Below are 19,201 nucleotides of genomic sequence, written 5' to 3' on the forward strand. Positions count from 1 at the left end.
ACCCTCAAAAGCAGGAGAGTCTGGGGTGTGTGTGCCCCTGACTGTCCCAAGCCTTAGATCCTGGGTCACCCTCCAGAGGGACCAGACAGTCCTCAGATGGCCCTGCTTGGCTTATCACTCACACAAAGGCTGGGAGGCTGCTGGGCAGGGGCCCAGCTCTCCCTGGCTTCTGGCCTGAGCACATTTTTAGAGAGGGTGGGGAATTTCTAGCCCAGATGCCTTTTGAAAGGACTTGGGGTGGGAGAGTTAAAGACTGCTTTTCAAATTACTATTTTGCCTGAAATTTTCTCCCCAAATTTTACTGAAAACTGAAAAGTAGTGTAAATTACTTTTGTATGCTTTCGTTAAATATATGGTAACACTCAGCAGAACAAGATTGTTTAGAAAACAGAAAGATAGTTCTAGAGTTCTATTGTCCACCCAGGGAGGCCAGAGTGGTTGAAAATTGTCAAGGGTCACACAGTGAAGCAGCTGGGGCAATGACCTCGGTAACTAGGGGTCTTCAGCATCTTGGACATTTTCGTCCAAGGTATGAGATGCGCGAGGCCTTAGCAATCAGCATTGTCACTGGTAAACGTGTAGAGGGGAGCGAACCTCCACAGCACAGCCTGTGTGCACGTCTGCTGGTGGGAGGCCAGGCTCTCAGGGCACCCCCACCCCAGTACCCCACAGGCTTGGCCCACGGTGGAGGTGGCCTGACCATTTGGTGCATCGATGTATGGTGTGCTAGGATGTGTTAGAAAAGTGTCTGTACGGTTAAAGTGCATATTTGGGATTCAAAACTGGGTAGAAATAGGAAATTCTTTGTTTAGAATAAAAATAGAACAAGTCAGCAGGAACAGAACTGATGAAGCTGCCAGTTCCCGGGGCCTGTGGGGTCCCAGACCGTGCGCACAGCTGCCTTCCCCCAGTGGGGCCGCGAGCGGCGTGAGGGGAGGGGAGGGGAGGGGAGGGTAGGAGCCAGGGCCCCTCTTTCTGGTTTTGCCACTAACTCACGGTGTGGCATTCCTCTGTGCCTGTTTCTTGAATTTGCAATGAGAAGAAGGCTGGAATATAGGCACGGTATTTCCCAGTGACCTTCTGTGATTTCTACAAGGAATCCTCAGCTTGCTGTGGAGCAAAGTTTGTGTGAGTTCATTCGTCGTTCCTCCAGGTCTGGGGAGAAGCCTGTTGTATAGTGTGGGAAAAACAGCCCTAGCCTGACCTTGGCCCCTGGGGCTTTGGGTGTGAGGTTGAGGGCTGTGGGGGAGAAGGAGTTAAATGAGGGATCACTTGGGTTTCTGGCTCCCGAGCCTTGCTGAGTTTCCAGCCTTAGGTGTCTGCTGGGAAAATGCAGCTGGGAGCCAGGTGACACACTCTTGTGTGTTTGTTTTTGGTGTTACCAGAGGAACAAGAGGGAAAAATAAGAAATGAAGTTTCCACAAAAATCCAAACTGACTTCAAAAGCATCTGTGTGCACAGAGAGAGGAGACACACCAGCCCCACTCCTACAACACTGTGCTCTGTTCTGCTGGCCGCTGCCCCGCCCAGGCCACGCACATGTACACCCAGACGGGAGGTGGGAGACCGGGTCGGGTATTCCATGCCACTGTCTCAGGGCCAGGAGCTGAGCCACCCCTGAGGTGACTCCCAGCTAGGGTCAGGGAAACACTGCAGTAACTGTCAGCATTAGATCAGGAGTGCATTAAATAAAACCAACCACAGAGAGACACTGGCCTGCCTTACTCAGATGTTATAAATACGAGGGAGGGGTCCCCTCCTTAGCACACTGAACATCAGGAATTAGGACCGGAAAGGAGGGGGCTGTGATCTTAAAAGAAGAGGCGTAGAGCCAGATGCCACAGGCTGGTGGGGCTCCAAGTCCATCCATGGGATCCAACATCAGTGCTTTTTGCCAACCCAGGTCTTCCCAGAGTAGACAAGGCTCCAGGCACTGCCAGTGTGCCCCCTCTTCCCCTTTGCAGAGCAAGGCGAAGCCAGCCTCTGTTTCACCAGGATACGTGCCAGGGGTGGGTCTCAGCTCTTTGCCAGCCAGTCACACTGGGCAGTTGCTCAGTTCTTGTGAACTGTGTTAGTCAGCTTTCTATTGCTGTGACAAAATACCTGAGAAAATCAACTTAAAGGGGGGAAGGTTTAGTTTGGCTCAAGGCTACCGTCTGTGGCCGCTTGGCTCCTTTGCTCTTGGCCTTTGGTGAGGCAGTGAAAACCTGCCCATCTCACGTCAGTTGGGAAGGAATGAGCTTTCTTTCCTTTGCTCACCTTCATTACAAAGCCCTCCTCAAACTGAGCCATGAATCCATCAGTGGATTAATGCATTACTGAGGCCAGAGCCTCATGGTCTACTCCACCCTCCAGAGGACCTGACGCTGACTGCTGCAACATCAGGGACCAGGCCTTCAGCATGGGGGACATCTCAGATCCAAACTGTTACACCATGTGTGCAGTTTACTGCCCTCGGCCTGGAAGGCATGTTCCTACCAGCCCTGCTCAGCTGCCATTGTGAGGCCTCCTGAGGGGGTGTCCTCAAACGACAGGACCCAGGGCCTGGCCTCAGTCCTGTGGAGGGCTGAATGAGCCAGGGTCAGGTAAGGACCTGGGCTGTCCAGTCCTTTGTGCTCCTGGCTGTGCCAAAGGCACCTGGCGATCCTTCTATCCATCCTAGTTGTGAAATTTGTGTAAAATTAATTGCTTTAAGCAGTTAAAATTGTCAGCTCATCATTCCCCTCCACCTGTGCAGAACACTGCTCTTCCCCAGGGGAACCTTGCACCTGTTAAGCGATCCCCCTCCCCAGACTCTGGCAGGCAGCAGTCTGCTGTGTCTTTCCTGTCTCTGGATCTGCTGCTCTGGATGGGTCACACAAGTAGTCACTCCACCTGTGGCTTTCTGTGTCTGGAATCTTCCACTGAGCACAACTCTCCAGGTGTGCTACGTGACAGCATGTATGGGTGCTGAATAGGACTCCACCACACAATGTCCATATTTTTTATCCACTCATAACTGGTGGCTGTCTGGGTTGTTCTGCCTTTGACTGTGTGAGTAATGCCACCATAGCCGGCCTTTCTTTTGAGAGTCACCAGAAGTTAGTGTGAGCAAAGAAGGCACAGGTGGTGACTGGCTGTTTCACCAGGCACTGCTCCTGGACAAGCCACAGGCAGGGTGACAGGACATACATCCAGGGGACTCAGCACCCAGCAGTTGGTACAGACACCCACCTCATGTCCCTGTACTCCCGGCTTCAGTCCAGCCCTGGACTCTGCAGTGCAGTAGGGCTGTGGCCTGCCTGCCCCAGGGATCAGTGACTTTCATGGTGGGGGGAGACAAGGCCTTCTCCTGTGGGTTCAGATGACCTGGATAGGTGTTGGGCTTCTGGCTCCCCTTCCAGGTGAGAGGCTGGCCCACCTGGCCTCTTCCCAAGCACAGTTGGGATCAAGGACCCCTGGGGCTACAGGTTGAAAACACAGGTGCAGGTAGTGCTGCTGTGGGGATTTTGGTGGGCCTTTTATGGTTTACAAGTGAAAAATAGAGAGACAGCCACAGAATTACCACAAAGGAGAAAGCCCCGCGGAGGGCAGCATGTTCTGGGTCCAAGCAAGGGCCTGGGATGCTCAGTCTTGAGGGTCAGGCCTGGGAACATCAGCCCCTCATCCTAAGATAGAGAACTCAGGGCTTCCTGTTCCCCTCTTCTCAGGTTTAATGAGAATTGTGAGTGATGGACACATTTGTGTCTTTCCACAATGTCAGAGTTCATTGAGTCACAACAAATTCACAAATTTCATTGGCCTTAATTCACCAAAAGTACTTAATTTACCAAGTATTATTGGTTTCACTTGGTATTCATGTCCACCTGTTTTTTATTCCCATCACAATTACTAATATGGACTCTCAAATCACACATTTCACTTCACACAATTATATATGTAAATAAAGCTCTAAGTATAATATGTTACAGGATGCAAAGAAAGGGTTAGAGACTGCAGAGTTCCAAAGGCTGTTCTGGAGGCACAGGGAGAGAGCTGGATCAGACACAAGGAAAAGTCTTGGTAGGGATCAGACCAGGGGTTCTGTGAACCACAGGCACAGAGCTGTCAGATGCAGGTCCAGGTAGCAGGCCAGTTCCAGGTCAGTTTGAAGTGGACAGTGTGTCACAGGCAGGAGAAGCTGCACTGGAGCTGGAGCCTCAGACAGAGGCAGAGGTCTTTTGCTTTGGCCATTTTCCCAGATGAGGCCAGGAATGTGTGATGGGTGACTGGGTGGTGGGCCAGTGTGCCTGCCACACTCAGTCTTGGGGTACTCCCTCCTTCACAGTCCCAGGTGAGGAGGTCACATCTGGTGGATTGATAAGCTCAAGTGTCTGATACCATTTGATATATTCACAGGTTTAATTGGCATAAATTAATTATTGTCAGTTTGTGCTGGCAGCCAATGGTTGTTTACTTAAAGAAACAAGTCTTATTTGTATAAATAACTCTTCCTACCTTGGCACTTGTACTCAAAAATGGAGTGAGTCAGGTCAAAACTGTTGCTTTCTAAAATGGAGTAAGTCAGGGCCAGGCACAGTGTGAGAGCTGCTGTTCTGTACAACACAGAGTAACCTAGAGCAGGCCAGCCTGTGTTTCTAGTGAGAATAAACCAGAAATGAACAAATGGCCACTCCTGTTCCTGAAATGCTGGCTGAACTCTCCTTTCCTCTTCTATGGACAGTGCTGGAGAGATGTGGCGAAGGGACTGAGGGGCAGGAATGGGTGCACCTTGTGCTCTTCCATACATCCTGACACAACTGACCACCTGAAAGGTCTAGCAATCCTGCCCCAGGGGCAGTGATGACATCTTGGCATGAACAACTTAAGGTGAGGAAGGATTAATTTTGCCTCACAGTTTCAGAGGTGTCAGTCCATTGTTGAGAAAGAATAGAGAGAGAGAGAGAGAGAGAGAGAGAGAGAGAGAGAGAAAGGAGGGAACTAGGGACTCAATATAAAACTTCTCCCCCAGGACCTACTTCCTCTAGACTGGTCCCACCTAACTGGAGAAAGTTTCTACCCAAAGTTTCTACCACCTCCTAAAATAGTGCCACTGGCTGGGGAACAAGAGTTCAACATGTGTGGGTGATGGTCTGCATACACAGTAGTCCCAACCTGGGGGCCCGTGACGCAGCCAAGCTGACCTTTTCCTGCCAGTGGTTCTGTCCACAAGCCTGTGGTGGACATCTCATATTAAAGCCATAACAGGGACCTGTCTGTCAACTCTGCAGGACTCCTTGCATTTCTTATCCTTCTGTGGAGGTGAGGGTTTTCTCACCCTCCCACTCCACACTCAATGCTCAGGCAACAGCCTTTCTGCAACACCAGATGTGCACGGGGCAGGTGTAGGTGTTGTACACTGGGTAGCTTTGAGTGATGCAGTTCTTCTACAGCAGCCCCTACCTGGGCGCCCATGATGCAGCCAAGCTGATCTTTTCCTGCCAGTGGTTCTGTCCATTCCCCAGGGCTGGCTCAAGGGCTGGCTCAGCTCTCCCTCCATGCTCCATCTGAAATGCACTTTCTGCCATCTGCACCTGTCCCCATCTGAAGACCTGGAGTTGATGCCCACTGAGGATTCCACCTGGCCCATCCAGGTCTGAGTGGCCTCTTCCCACCTTGAGCTGTGCACAGGGTCTGAAGGTGATTCATAAAAGCTCAATAAATGCTCATTTCAGATGGATTGAGCTGTAGCGAGGGACTTCGTACTTGCCCCGCGGGGGCCATCGTCCCACCCTCTGAGTCAGAAGCCGACTTTCCACTGGAAGTTCCCGCAGGACCCAGGCAGCGGGGGTGGCTGTATTCCGTCCAGCGTGATTCACTGTGGTCACCCTGTGACCCACTTTCCACTGTGAGTTTTGGCTCAGTGGATTCCCAGGACACTCCTATTTCACCACAGTCCTCCTCATGCGGAAGCGAGGCTCAGTGAGGCAGACCAGGGAGATACTGAGAGTGAGGACGGTATTTGGGGGTGGCCAGAGTGGGGAGGGGAATGTGGGCCTCGATTCAGTGAGCTCCCTGCCTGTCCCCATCCAGTCTAGTCATTCCTTCATTTCTTCTAGAGCTGCAAGTCAGGAGCAGAGGGAACAGCAGGTGGGTGGGGAGGGTGATGCCCTGAGGGTAGGAAGGTGTGAGGACAAGTCCAGGGCCAGAGCCCAAGTGCCCACTTCTGAGGGGGTGGCTGGCACGACAGGGAGGCCGGGCATTTCCTTTCACAGGGCCATTTAAAAGTGAGTTCTTGAATGTGACATACAAACTTTTTAACAAATATTTTAACCCTTGGGATCCTTTAACCGTCAGAAACCCGAGGGTGAGGCACGTCGGCACCCCAGCGTTTGAAGGCTGTGGTGGGAATATAAGCAGCCCCCTTCAGTCAGCGACACAAAGCGTCCTGTTAGTTTTTCAGAGGTGAGGGCACAGTTCGCATGTACGAGTCTGCTAAGCAAAAGCCGCAGTGCTGTGAGATGCAGAGCAAAGATGAACGACGTGAACACGCAGGCGCCCACACAGACGCTGAAGGCAGGGTGCCTGGGTGAGCACACGCCCTGCATCCTCCATTGCAACCTTCGTTTATTTAATGCTTGCAGTGGAAGCAGAGAGGGAGTGATGTGTCCCTTCCAGATGGTTCTGGTGTGCTGCTCGCCCAGGATTATTCTGGGCTGTACACCCCGCCCAGGGCTTGGACTCTGAAGCCGTGTGCTGGCTTGCGATACCCTCCGGCAGAGCAGATCACCCGAGAGTGAGCGGTTTGCTGCTGTTGGACAGGGCAGTGCCGTCTCTGCCTCAGCCCTCATCGCGGGTAGTGCAGCTTTTCCCAGGGCCCCGTGGCCCTGCTCCCCTAATGTGTCTGAACCTCCACCCCCAAACTCAGGACTGCCTCTTGTAGAACCTGGAGAGAATCTTTGCCGTATGTTCATTGTGAATTTTGAACGAGGCATGTTTTTAACTTCGAAATTTTTCCTTTGATGCTGAAGATGTGCTGGTTCATGTGTAGCCGTTGTGGCCAGACGATAGCAAGACTATATCACTGGCCCCATGAGACAGAGAATTCCAGAAGTAGCCTGGGGCGAGGCCCAGTGCACTTTCACGTGAGGACGTGAGGCACCGAGTTACCTGCCAGGTGTGACAACAGCTCAGTCCTGTCTCCAGGTCCAGCAGGGAAGTACAGCCCAAGGGTAAGGTTCACTCTTTCTAGGAGGGATCCTTGTTCTTCTGAGAGAGAGATGCAAAATGAATATGGCTCAAAAGCAGTCAATGGTACCTCCACTGGGTACCATTGTGGTGAGCAAACAGGCCCAGCTTGGTGGAGACTGGCGTCTTGGCGACAACCTGAGAGACAGGGCAGAATGTTCTCCCTATCACAGCATAAAAGGGACAAGGGGTTGTTTTGAGAACTGGCTGACGTGGTGGAGGAGACGCCCTCTCTTTGTCTGGAACCCTCTTCTCGTCTCTCCAGGTTGTGGAGGTTGAACTCCCTGTGCCCAGTGCCTCCCTCTAGCCTGGGAAGAAGGTGTGATATGGAGGAGGGGCCCCATGATGGGTCAGGCCCCAGGAGTGCCAAGTGGCCCCAAAGGATCCAGTCCTTGGGGAGAGAAGTGGGAGCCAGGCTTCTGGACACAGCAAGGCCCTGGAGCTTGGGGACTTTAGGTGAAGCAAGCCCTGTGGGGCCCGAGGATCTGTGTGCTGCTTGTTGTAACTGTCTACTGTCCTCCAGTCATCAGGACATTTCTGGGCCCAGGGCCCAGGGCCCAGGGCCAAATGGGTTGAGAGTGACCAAAATAGGGGTTCTCACTCTCCACTGTCTGCCTCCATCCTACAGAAGGCAGATGGCTCCTGCCTCAGAGGAATCACAGTCTCCTGGGGTATCAGGCATTAAACAACAAACCAAGCAACTGGTGTGGTGGCCACACTGACCGGTGTGGTGGCACTGAGTGCCCCAGATGTGCTCTACCTATGACCATGTTCTTAACGAGAGCTCGGCAGGAGCACAGAGGCCTTCCTGGAGGACGTGGGCCCCACCTGAGGGCACAGCGGGATATAGGACATGTCTGCTTCCATCCAGTTGTAGCTGAGCCCCTTCCGCTCAGCTCTGCTCCGATGTTGGCTGCTCTTGAGAGAAGCTCTGCAGTGCTGTCTGATCACTTAAGTGTTCCCATCTGTGTGACCAAACTGGGAAGACCGAATTCTAACCATAAATGGAAACATTTGGAAGGGGCCTCAGACCACTGCCAAATGACTAAGCAGTCAACGGGAGAGGGAGAGCCGGCTTGCGGGGCTCAGGGCTGTCAGGACAGCGCCCACACAGTTAGGAGACCTCACGGAAACAGCCTCAGTGGCCGTGCTGCACCCCAGGTTCTCAGCTGAGCTCTCTAGCAAAGGCCAGGCCTGAAGATTTCCAGTTGCTAAAAGGAAATCCCAAGTTCCAGCTCCTTAACGTCAGTTCAAAGTTAACGAGAAAGGACTTTCTTTTCGAAGTTGGCAAACACCAAAGGGAAACCATTCTCACACAGACTTAGCCGTGATATCTTCATGCGTACCGCAAAACCATCAAGTATTAACAGATTTTGCCAACTCAATAAAAACCAGGCAAGAGAGATAATTACTGAGTTTTTAAAAAGCTCTAAATCTTCTGCTGTGCAAACACAGCCTTTCAGTTTAAAATGGTGTTTTCTTTCTTCCTGTTGGTTTTCCATTTCCTTCAACTCTAGAATTCTCTAGCATCATGCTGACATGATCCTACAGTCACACATAAATGAAATGGCTAACCAGTGACCCGAGAAAAGATCACCAAATAGAGAAAACCCTGAGATTTGCAGGAGGGTCACACCTGACTCCTAGTGGGGCGATGGAAGTTGCAGTTAGGTGCCCATCAGGTGTCTGGGTGCCTGCAGTGGGGTGGTGTCTCTGCATGGCGCTTGAACACTGGAAAGGGGGCCCCAGGCTCTGTTCCTGACCTGGACTGCAGCATGGCCTCGCCCAGGACCACCAAGGAGTCTCGAAGTGTCAGGCCCCCTGGAGAATCACAGGAGGCATGGACAGGTGGAGTGCTTCCCTTGCCAAGAGGAGACCCCAGTGCAGGGTGGCCCCCGCTGAGCCACGCTAGGGATGGTCACCAGGTTGGACTTGACCCCAGTAGCATTGTTCCCCATAGGCTGGCAACAGCCACACCCACTGCCCAGCATCCTTCCTGCTAGGTGGAGCCTAGGGCTGGGTTCTGAAGTGATGGTGCCACTTTGGACCTGGCCCATAAACTATCTCCTGTGCCATCTCTGTGATACCTACCATGGCAAAGGACCTGAAGGCAGATGGAGCACAGCCATTGGGTAGAAGGAGCCTGAGTCCTCCAATGACACTATGGAGCTGAGCCTGTTCCCACCTACTTGCTCTGGATTGTGGTGGGAGCCACGCTGGGCCTGTGTGTTCTAGACACTGACTTTACGTCCTGCTCATTGCGTTCGCTCACCTGGACACCCTGAGTGCTCCTTCCGAGCACTGCCTGGTGAGGCTTGTGGCCTCAGAAGTCACTGTGCCCGTTAAATATGAAATTTTGACTGCAGGAACCAACATGGAAGAGATGCTAGAACTTCACGTGAAGATCCAGATCACCAAGGAAATTGGACTCAAACCTGTGATCCAGGCAGGCGGTGCCCAAACTCACAGGCTGCCCGGAACCTGCAGGGGCTACTGTGCTGGAGGGCAGATGGCAGAGCTGGGAACCAGATTCCACCCAGAGAAGGAGAACCCTGGGGCACAGGCAACTGGTGGTCCCTTTGAAGTCCTGCCTAAGGCATTAGAGGGAATGGGTCTGGGCACACAGACCCTGGGGGCAGACTGGCCTCAGGGACAGATTGACCTTAGAGTAAGGACTGATCTCAGGGGGGCAAACTAGCTTCAAGGGACTGACCTCAGGGTGTAGACTGACTCCAGGAACAGACTGGCCTCAGGGGACAACTGACCTTAGGGCTCTGGCTGCTGAGCTGAAGGGCCAAGGGAAAGCGGATAGCCACACCATAGCCCAGGGCAGGTGCTGGTCACTGGCTGGCTTGGATTCAGGTCTGTTGTGTTCCATGCCACAGCTTGTGGCGCTGCCTGTCTGTAGGTAGCGTGAGGGTGTAGGCATCCCACCGTGTTTCCGGCATGAATGGCGGGAGAAGGAAAAGTTACCATCTGCGATGGTATCAAACACTATGTATCACTGTGGAGAAAGCTAAGAAAATGGATAAAAATCACTGCGCAGAATTAAAGATCTGGAGAGTAGAGAAATATATCATGCATGAGTTGGAAAACTCGGTATTTTTAAGCTTAACTTTTCTCAAAATATTAGACTTTTTTATGTTTAGACTTTCTTTTGGTGGTGCTGGGGTTTGAACTCTGGGCCTTGCAATTGCTGCAGGCGCTCTACCACCTGAGCCACTCCCCAGCACTTCTTGCCTTAGTTATTTTTCATATTGGGTCTCATGGTTTTTGCCCTGGGCCAGCCTTGAATTCCGCGATCCTCCTACCTATGCCTATGCATATTGGGATTGTAAGTGTGCTACACTACGAGCAGTTTGTTTATTGAGATGGGGTCTTGCTTTTTGCCTGTGCTGGCCTTGAACTTAAACTGCAGTCCTTCTATCTCCACCTACAAAGTAGCTGTGACTACAGGTGTGAGTCCAGCTAGCTCTTTCTTTCTTTCTCTCTCTCTGTTTCTATAAGAATCTCTAAACTTGATTTTTCTTTTTTGAGACAAGTTCTTGCTGTGTAGCCCAGATTGGCATCACATCCTCCTGCCTCAGCCTTCCAGTGTTGGGATCGTATGGGTGCACCACGACTTTCAGCTGATATTTTCATTTAACATGATCCTAATCAATGTCTTTTTTGTAGACACTGAGAAGCTAATTCTAAAATTTCTATGGAAACCCGAAGGCCTTTGAATAGACAAAATAATACTAACCAAGTTGGGGTCTTAAATCACAATTTTAGGACTTACTATAAAGCTACCGTATTTTAGACTGTGGTGCAGGTATACTACACCAAAGTACACAATATATATGGATGTACACATATGCACACACATGTAAGTCTACCTCTAGATCTACATCTACCCACTCGTGTCACAGTTTACCTGTCGCTCATTTAGTGCAAATTCAAACCAATGAGATACCGCTGCTCACCCACAGAGTGTCTGAAATCAAAGAGACTGACTTAGCCAAAAGTTGGTGAGGTTGTGGAGTGAAGGGTCACCCACGGGCAGGGGGTTTACACAGTGCGGCCACTTGGAAACTGGCCATCGTATAAAGTTACACTTGCTCTCGCCTGATGGTCCACCCATTCCACTCACAGGTATTTTTTTTTCCTTCAGCATCTTCAGTATTTCGTCAAGACGAATGAAGACATAGTCCTCACAACCGTTTGTACAAGGACATTCACTGCAGCTTTGTTCACATGGACAAGAAATCAAGGCCACCAGCAGGAGGTGGATGAACAGTGAGCATGCATCTGCAGGAAGGAGACTGCTCGGTGTAAGATACACAGATCCCAAGATGTTTGCTGAGGGAAGGAAGGAAGCCAGACACAGAGGAGGCTCCGCGGGACCCCGCTTCTGGGAGCCTGGAGCAGGCTGTGCCTGGGAGCAGGTGAGCACCGCAGGGCTTGTGCTGGACGGAACACCAGGCATAAAGTCTCCTTGAGAGACATGTCCCATGGCTTGAGGGGGCTGTGGTCATGGCACGTGCGTTTGTATGGTCACCAAACCATACCCTTAAACACGCACTCTTTCTTCTGTGTAAGCCATGCCTCAATAGCATCGATTATAGAAGATTGTAAAGGGGGCCCTTGTTTGTGGAGTAGGGAGAGGAGTCTCCGTCAGCTGGGCTATAGAACGAGATGCCATAGGTCTCTCATCTTCTCACAGTTCTGGAGCTGGAAGTTCGAGATCAAGGTTTGGTTAGGCCTCTCTCCCTGGCTTGCAGATAGGTGCCTTTTTTCTTCTCTTGCAGTGTGGGGAGATGGAACCCAGGGCCTTGCTCATGCTAGGCTTATACTCTACTACTGAGCTATGAGCTATATCCCCTCCCTTTTCTCTTAAAGCTAGAGTCCTGTCTGGTCAGGCCCATCCCAAGACCCCCATATACCTTACTTACCCCCAAAAGGCACCATCTGCACATATTCAGTTTGGGACCAGTTCCCACCGTGACTGCGGGGGACACCGGCCATTGGCGTGGGGTGAGGTTGAGGTGAGTCACAGCCCCACAGCTGGGCTGCTTTGCCAGAATGCAAAGGCTCCTTTTTTTTTCCCACGAGGACTGTGAGGTTGCAGGGGGAGAAACCAAGATGGGGAAGGGTGGTGTGGGTTGAGGGAAGTTGGGGCAGCAGGCCAAGAAAATGACGGGGTGGTCCCAGCTATTTGGGAAGGAAGGGCAGGCTCGAGGCTGAGAAAGGCTGGGAAGTTTCTCAGAGCCTGCACTTCTGGGGTTCCCACTGGCAGGGATTCTGGACCCAGAAGCTGAGGGGCTGCCAAGCTGGGGACAGCCACCCAGGGACTCGACCTTGGTCGGTGGTGACAGGTCTCACCGTCCCAACTCACGATCCATTCCACGCTTAGAGACTGTAGGAAATGCAGACAGTTTTGTTCATGCAAGATTTAAAAAAAATTTTTTTTGAGTGGGGTTCAGAGAGGCACTGGGGTTTGAACTCAGGGCCTTGTGCTTGCTAGGCGGGCACTCTACCACTTGAGCTGTCCCCAGCCCCCCTGCAAGTTTTATCTATTAATATTTATTGATCAAAAATCCCCAGCACACCTTCACAGAACATGTTTTTAATGATAACTTTAAATTCTATTTTCCAAAACACAAAGACTTTTGAAAAGAGCAGTCCTGTTTTACATTTCCATGAATCTCCTTACCATCTGGTATAATGGGAGACAGCTGGGCTCCCCTCCTGTGCCGGGGGTGTTGCAATAGGTGGTTCTGGGTGAAATCTATGACGCTCTGGGTCCATGTAATGTGTTATTGGAGCAAAGCATTTCGGTGGTCTCAGGTACTGTGATGTTCTTTGTTTTTAAAGGTTTGTTGCAATGTAGGATTTGAAACCAAAGCAATGAACTTTTTTGTACAGAGGGACTGAGCAAAAAAGATAAGTAACATCTTAATATTACTCAAAACTGGCTTTTGTGCTAAGATGGTGGGGATATCTTTCTGTGCAGACGCGGGGTGGAGGTTCCCACAGAACTCCTCCGGGGGACTGCTCTGGAGTCCCTGCACATCACTGGAGGCTCACAGGTCATGCCTGGCTGCCCTGGATTCCAGTCAGGAGGAGGAGGAGGAGAAGGATGGCGGTAGGTGTGTGAACAAATCCCCAGCTCTCCCTTCTTCATCTGTCCTGTCAGAAGCTGGGCCTAACCTTTCCCAGCTCTGCCCAGGGACCTCAGGGCCCCAGCCGCCTTGCCTGGGTGGGGTCCCTGCTGGTTCCCTGTCCCAATTTCTGCACAGCTTCCTCTGCCTGTCCTGACCCTGTCCAGAGTCCCTCAGCTCTGTGCACCCTCCTGGAGGCCAACTAGACCATGCAGTGGACTGTTTGGAGCAGTCATGGTCTCTGAGCCCCTGGCACTCCTGCCCCGTGGACCTTGCTTTGTGCCCATCCTCCACACCATGGCCCAGGGCAGGTGGCCTTGGCCTCCTTTACAGTAAGGCAGTGGAGGCAGGCGAAGCACCAGTGAAACTGTGGAGCTTATCCTGAGGGGCAGCTTGTGGGCAGCCGGCTCTTGTAGGATGCCTGCGTGCCAGCTGCCTGGCAGGCTCTAAGCGGCTCCAGATGTTACCTCTGTGACTCAGAGGTGCTGGGCTGCATTGGGCTGTCTCCAGGGACCCTTCGTGCACACGGGAAGATGGCAGTCCTACAGCCTCTGGGCTCTAAATGTCCTGACCACTGACCTCTGAAATCCCTCTGGACTATCCACAGCCAGTTCCTGGGCAGATCCTTGTGTCCCCTTTGACTCCAGCCATCCTAGGGTGGGGAGGGTGCTAAGGGCCAGGCATTTGGGTTGCAGCCCCAGAGAGGGGCTGCACAGAAGCTGCCAAGACATCTCCAGGCTTGGATGTGTTCCCAAGGAGCCTGAGCTCACAGCTGCCCAGGGCCTGGGAGACTTTTGCTGTTTCAGAGCCTGACTGGGGCACAGCCAGGGTGGACTTGTAAACCAGACTGTCAGGGCTTCTTCCCTCATAGCCGCCAGGCTACATCCAGCTTGGCTAGCCTGTGGCCACCTGTGCAGCATTTGGTGTTTCTGCCAGGTGCAGGCAGAAGTAAAGGGGCCCCGGGCACCGCCCTGCTTCAGTCACGGGTCTCTGTTCCATGTGAGGGACCTGGTGACCCCTGAGTGCATTGTCTGAGAGGGGCTCTGTGTGAGGAGAGGTCCTGGATTCCTTCCTCTCATCCTCATGCACACCTCTGCCTGCCCTCCCCTCAAGCCTGCAATGGCTCCCTGCTGCCACTAGAGCCAGGGTGAGGCATTGCAGGCCGTGTGCCCTGTTTACTGCACCCAGTGGGCCCAGCTGCCTCTTCAGCTGTCACCTGCCTTTCTCCCTGGTGTCCCTTTCTCAGCTCCCCACCCCCACAAATGTGTCCTGTTTTCCTGTTTGTGGAGCAACAGGTGGAACAGCATTTTTGCTGTTTCTTCTCTCAGTTGAGCATCCTCTAACTGGTCTATTTCCAGAGCCACACGGGGCCCAGACTGTGGCTGCTGTGGACCCTCAGCTGAGGTTCTGCCCTCACCTCATGGTCCCCTTGTCAGCCAAGGATGGCAGGGTCATGCTGTGTCCAGGGCCGACCCCTCTGCCTGGACTCCACGTGACTTCCCAGCTCCTGGGGTGGTGTGGAGTTCACAGCAGGAAAGGATCTCTGTTTCTGACCCCTCAGGTGACCTGGCCACACCACTAACAGGAGGGGGAGTTGTACTGCTGTAAGAGGTGCTTAAACTGCTTTTGCTGAAAAGCACTGACTCCTTACTTAGGCCCACGGATTAACTAAAAACTGGAGAAGCTTGGCATCCCTGCCTCCATTTTGTATCTGTCTCTGCTCTAAGCCATTCTCTCTGCAGTCACTTTGCAATCACCTTGGATTCCAGAAAGGACAGAACTGATGACATCTGTATGACAAGGGACTGAAGCTTCCCATAAGGAACAGTGGAGCCCTGCAGGACAGACCACCCTCCAAAAGAGAACAATGACCTGGGATGATGAGGCTACACCGTGGAGGAGGAGCGGTCATCTCAAGGGAACCAGATTGCCCCCCTCAAGTGATGACAGCGCTAACATCTGCGGAACCCCTCTGGGAGACCACACCTGTGACTGGGACTGTTTAACTATGCACACCTTTGTCCCCTGCCCCCAGTTCTTTTGTCTACTGAAACCTATAGCTCACGTCTACACCCCAAAGATGGCTGAAGATGGTCTGAGTGCTCACTCTGCCTGTTCCCACGGCGCGTCCCAGGCCCTCTAATAAACCTCCTTTCTCTGCCTTCACCACGCCTCTTTATTTGGTGTTTAGGGGCAGTGGCCGGACCTGCATATGGAATCTCAGGAGTTTGGGCCTTGGGTGCAAAACTGCCTGCTGTATGTAGGAAGCCTGTCGGGTGTCCATGCCTGCCCTGCTCTAAGGACACTCCCCGGGGAGCCTCTGCTGTGGGCAGAGTTGCCCCTCAGCCTGGAAGGCTGTTGCTCAACAGCATGTTGGGTGACCAGAAACCTTCCTGTGCAGACATGCAGACACAGGCTTGTTGGCTGGCCACATGGTGGGGTGTCCCCTGTGAGAGTGATGTGTCTTCATGCTGAGTGCAGGCTAGGCCTGATCTAGGTCAAATACCAAGTGGACACTGGCACACTGACCTCAAAGTCCCAGGACACTGGGGCCAAAGAGGCTGGGTCACAGGTGGCAGATTTTGTGGGAAGCCAGAGAGGTGCTTGGGTGCAGTAGAGATGAATCCTGCCCCAGGAAAGGACATTGCCCTGAAAAGGGTCATTTTGTGGCCCTGTCCCCTAGCCTCCTGCAGGTGGAGCCTTAAGAACCTGCGGTCTAAAATAACCCAATCATCCATCTTATCCAGTAAAACCTCTGTGAGCCAAGCAAGCATTTCCCTCTGGGATGGATCACCACCAAGAAGGCAATTTGAATTAATCGTTTTTCTGGCTAGAAAGTGTCTATGCTTTAAAAATAAGTATGGAGTCCTCTGAATAACAGATCCATAGGAAGAGTAAAAAGGAAATGAGCAAATCCCCTGTCCACTGGGAGGATGCAACAGAGGATTGTGCAAAGAACAGATCTGACAAAATGTTCCTGGAAGAGACGATTAAAAACTGTAATAAACTCTGAATCTGGCCTCTTGAGCTCCCAGTTCTACTTCTCCTAGAAGTTCCCTGAAGAATAGCTGAAAAAATGTGTCGGGTCAAAGGGGACCTCCACTGCTCCTCACTGCCCCAACCCAGCTGAGTCCTCCCTGGCCTTGGATTCCCTTGTCTGGTTGCACAAGACCCTTTCCCAGCTGGGCCAAGGCCAAGGGTTGTTTAAGGAGGCCTGGGAGGAGGTCTGCGGGGTGTGGCCAGGGCGCCCTGGCTCTGGGCTCCAGGCCGGGGTGCGTGGTCCTTGGCCAGGGCTTCTTCCTGGGAATCTCCCCATGGAGCCAGGAAGCGCTTCAGTAGCTGAGGTGACCTCTCTCATCACAGTCTCCCTGGCTGCCTCTCACGCAGGGCTGTCCTTAGCAATGAGCCTTGAGGAAGAAGAAAGATAGGGAGTCGTGTGTAGAGAAGCTCTCAGAGTCACTGAGTCATGGCAAGTCCAATGTGGGCGTTAGGAGCGTGTATGTGGGGGAAGGGGGTTAGGCAGTCGCTCTACCACTACAGCCACTCCATCAGCCCAATGAGGGGGCTTTAAAAGTAGCTTCAGGCTGGCAGAGTGGCCCAAATGGTAGAGTGCCTGCCTAGCAAGCATGAGGCCCTGAGTTCAAACCCCAGTACCATCAAAAATAAAAAGTCAGTTTCTGGCTGGGTATGGTGGCTCACACATGTAATCTTAGCTACTCAGGAGGTAGAGACTGGGAGGATTGTGGTTCAAGGACAGCCCAGGCAAAAAGTTCAAAAAACTGCATCTCTAGGAGCACCCTGGTCCAGGCCAGCCCAGGCCTAAAAGTGAGACTCTATTATAAAGATAACTAACCCAAAAAGGACTGGTGGAGTGGCTCAAAAGGTACAGCACCTGCCTAGTAAGCACAAAGCCCCGAGTCCAAACCCTAGCACCACCGCCAAAAAAAGAAAAAAGAGCTCCAGAAAGGTGCAGTTTACACACAAGACAATGCTCCAAATGTATAGTTTGAGGCCTTGGCGAATTTATGTTAGCGTGTAACGGTTAGCATAACCAGACTAAACCTCACATCCCTCAAACACTTTGCAGTGAATTGCCTGCCCCAGACCACTGACTCGCACTTTGTAATCGTAGCTTTGCTTTGCTAACTATTTCATATATTTTGCAGAAGACAATGTGTGCTCCTGGCTCCCACGCAGTATCTTTGGGATGCTCCCACAGTTAACTTCTGGAGGTCCACACGTGGACCACCACAGTCTGCGGATGCAGTTCCCTGCTGATGGGCTCTTCCAGCCCAGAAACTGGCTGGTACCAGTTTGGAGTCCGTTTTTGATCAAAGCTGCTATAAACATGCCAAGCTGTTGGTGTCTCTCTGCTCTTGTGAGCCGCACCTCCTCCTCCTTCCTCTGAGACGCTGACTGCTGTCAGTCTAATTCGAGCCGTTCCCATGGGTGTGTAGTGGTGTCTGGTCATAGTTTTAATGCCTTCTTTGTGGAGTGTCTGTTCTAATCATTTCCCTTGTTTTAAAAAAAGTTTTAATTTAAAAGTACTTTTAAAAAGCCCAGAGAAGTTGCAAGACAGTTCAGAGTTCCCATGTTTCCTTCCCCAGCTCCCCAGTGAGATTATCTTCCTCAATGTCAGAGCCAAAACACATCGAAGCCAAGAAACTGACCTTGGTACCCTTGTTTGTGTCTTCTCAGCTTTTACGGCATTTGGAGGTCACAGCTTACAGTTACGTGTGACGGCGACCCTGAGAGGCACACCTGCTCCATCACCCCTAGGGTCTCCTCCACACTCTGTCTTCCCAGTCCTGGCAACATGACCTGCTCTCTAGCTGTGCAGTTTTGTTATTTCAAGAGCATTGTGTAAGTGGAGCCACACAGTATGTGATCTGCTGGGGTCCACTCCTTTCTCCCTGCTCTACACCGGGAGGTCCATCCACGATCCTCCCGAGCAGGGCCACACTGGGCTTTACCACTCACCTGAGCAGGAGCGTTTGCACTCCGGGGATAAACCCTGCCTGGTCTTGGTTTCCCTTCTCTTTCTGTGCTGTATTTCATTTGCTAACATTTGCTGATGGCTTTGCACCTGCGCTCATGAAGAACATTATTTGTGCACAGCTTTCTTCTTTTCTGCTGTCCTTGTCCAGTTTGGGCATCAGGAAATGTCTGACAGGATCACTTGGGAAGTGTCTGACCCCCTTACTATTTTCTGCAAGATGTTAGGTATAACAGGGGTCATTTGCTCTTTCAATGTTTGGTATCATTTGCTAGAAGCCTTCTGAGCCTGGATATTTCTTTTCTGGAAGGCACTTACCTACAAATTCCATTTCTTTAAGAGCGACGGGCCTCTCCAGGTTGCCCATGTCCCCTTCGATGCACTTAGTGGTTTTCAGTTTTTGAGGATTGGGTTCATTCCATCTAAGCTGCTGAGTTTCTGCATGTGGATATATTTGTAGGACTCCATTTTCCTCCTAACGTTAGTGAGGACTGTAATTTTTCTGTCCCTTCCTTTATTACTGAAATTGGTCACTGTCTGCTCTTTTTTGTTTAGTTTTGCTAAAATTTTATCAATTTTAATCATCTTGAAGAGCTAGCTTTTGCGTGCTCTGATTTTCTGTATCGTGTTTTAGTTATTGCTGCTTTTTAAATTTTCTTTCCTTCTGCTTTGTTTGGATTTATTCTGTCTTTTAAAATAGTTTCTTGAAGTGGAAGTTTGGATTATTCTTCTGAGATAGTTCTTCTTTGTAATATGAACACTCAGTGTTACAAATCACCTCCAAGCACTGTGCATAGCACAGATTTTGAAATGTCATATTTGCATTTTAGTTTCAGTTAAATATTGTTTAAAATTT

At 51.5% G+C, this 19,201-nt stretch overlaps 1 long non-coding RNA gene across 5 annotated transcripts; it reads left to right on the forward strand.

Annotated features, from left to right (window-relative positions):
* The first annotated feature begins 1,003 nt into the window (after positions 1–1,003).
* LOC141423171 (uncharacterized) lies at positions 1,004–15,505 on the forward strand. Of its 5 annotated transcripts, none has more exons than XR_012447819.1 (4): positions 1,004–1,128; positions 11,360–11,633; positions 13,202–13,333; positions 15,119–15,505. It is a non-coding gene; the product is annotated as an uncharacterized lncRNA (long non-coding RNA). The 5 variants fall into 5 exon arrangements; XR_012447818.1 differs by lacking the exon at positions 1,004–1,128 and adding an exon at positions 6,004–6,108; XR_012447816.1 differs by lacking the exon at positions 1,004–1,128 and adding an exon at positions 6,585–9,874.
* Positions 15,506–19,201: the final 3,696 nt, after the last annotated feature.

Source organism: Castor canadensis, chromosome 5 (assembly GCF_047511655.1).
Source record: "Castor canadensis chromosome 5, mCasCan1.hap1v2, whole genome shotgun sequence".
Classification (NCBI taxonomy): domain Eukaryota; kingdom Metazoa; phylum Chordata; class Mammalia; order Rodentia; family Castoridae; genus Castor; species Castor canadensis.